This window comes from Sminthopsis crassicaudata, chromosome 6 (assembly GCF_048593235.1).
Source record: "Sminthopsis crassicaudata isolate SCR6 chromosome 6, ASM4859323v1, whole genome shotgun sequence".
NCBI classification, from domain to species: Eukaryota; Metazoa; Chordata; class Mammalia; order Dasyuromorphia; family Dasyuridae; genus Sminthopsis; species Sminthopsis crassicaudata.
In genome coordinates, this window is record NC_133622.1 from 240,122,897 (window position 1) to 240,125,046 (window position 2,150).

Below are 2,150 nucleotides of genomic sequence, written 5' to 3' on the forward strand. Positions count from 1 at the left end.
AGAAACAATTAACAATTTCTCACAAGATAATGACAATGATGAGACATCATATCAAAATCTTTGGGATGCAGCTAAAGCAATAATAAGGGGAAATTTTATATGTTTAGAGGCTAATTTGAAGAAAATTGAGAAAGAGAAGATTAACGAATTGGGCTTACAACTTAAAAGGCTAGAAAAAGACCAAATTATAAACCCCCAACCAAAAATTAAACTTGAAATACAAAAATTAAAAGGAGAAATCAATAAAATTGAAAGTAAAAAAGACTATTGAATTAATAAATAAAACCAAGAGTTGGTTTTATGAAAAAGCCAATAAAATAGATAAACCTTTGGTAAATTTGATCAAAAAAAAGAAAGAGGAAAATCAAATTGATAGTCTTACAAATGAAAAGGGGGATCTTTCCACCAATGAAGAGGAAATTAGAGAAATAATAAGGAGTTACTTTGCCCAACTTTATGCCAATAAATTTGATAACTTAAGTGAAATGGATGACTTCCTCCAAAAATATAGGCTCCCTAGATTAACAGAGGAGGAGATAAATTGCTTAAATAGTCCCATTTCAGAAAAAGAAATAGAACAAGCTATTAATCAACTCCCCAGGAAAAAATCCCCAGGGCCAGATGGATTCACATGTGAATTCTACCAAACATTTAAAGAACAATTAGCCCCAATGTTATATAAATTATTTGAAAAAATAGGGGATGAAGGAGTCCTACCAAACTCCTTTTATGACACAGACATGGTACTGATACCTAAACCAGGTAGATCGAAAACTGAGAAAGAAAATTATAGACCAATCTCCTTAATGAATATGGATGCTAAAATCTTAAATAAGATATTAGCAAAAAGACTTCAGAAAATCATCTCCAAGATAATACACTATGATCAAGTAGGATTTATTCCAGGAATGCAGGGCTGGTTTAATATTAGGAAAACTATTAATATAATTGACCATATTAATAATCAAATTAATAAGAACCATATGATCATCTCAATAGATGCAGAAAAAGCATTTGACAAAATCCAACATCCATTCCTACTAAAAACTCTTGAGAGTATAGGAATAAATGGACTATTCCTTAGAATAATCAGGAGCATATATTTAAGACCTTCAGTAAGCATAATATGCAATAGAAATAAACTGCAACCTTTCCCAGTAAGATCAGAAGTGAAACAAGGTTGCCCACTATCACCATTACTATTCAATATAGTACTAGAAACGCTAGCCTCGGCAATAAGAGACGAGAAAGAGATTCAAGGAATTAGAGTAGGAAATGAGGAAATTAAACTATCACTTTTTGCAGATGACATGATGGTATACTTAGAGAACCCCAAAGACTCTGCTAAAAAGCTACTAGAAATAATTCAAAATTTCAGCAAAGTGGCAGGATACAAAATAAATCCACATAAATCCTCGGCATTTTTATATATCACTAACAAAATGCAACAGCAAGAGATACAAAGAGAAATTCCATTCCAAACAAATGTTGAGAGTATAAAATATTTGGGAATCCATCTACCAAAGAAAAGTCAGGAATTATATGAGAAAAATTACAAAACACTTGCCACAAAAATAAAATCAGATTTAAATAATTGGAAAGACATTCAGTGCTCTTTGATAGGCCGAGCGAATATAATAAAGATGACAATACTCCCCAAACTAATCTATTTATTTAGTGCTATACCAATCAGACTCCCAAGAAACTATTTCAATGACCTAGAAAAAATAACAACAAAATTCATATGGAAGAATAAAAGGTCGAGAATTGCAAGGGAACTAATGAAAAAAAAAAAACTCAGAGGAAGGTGGTCTAAGTGTACCTGATCTAAAGCTATATTATATAGCAGCAGTCACCAAAACCATTTGGTATTGGCTAAGAAATAGACCGGTAGATCAGTGGAACAGATTAGATACAAAGGACAAAAAAGGGTACATCTATAGCAATCTAATCTTTGACAAACCCAAAGATTCCAACATTAGGGATAAAAATTCATTATTCGGAAAAAACTGTTGGGAAACTGGAAATTAGTATGGCAGAAATTAGATATGGATCCACACTTAACATCATATACCAAGATAAGATCAAAATGGGTCCATGATTTAGTCATAAAGAGGGAGATAATAAATAGATAAGAGGAACAGAGGATA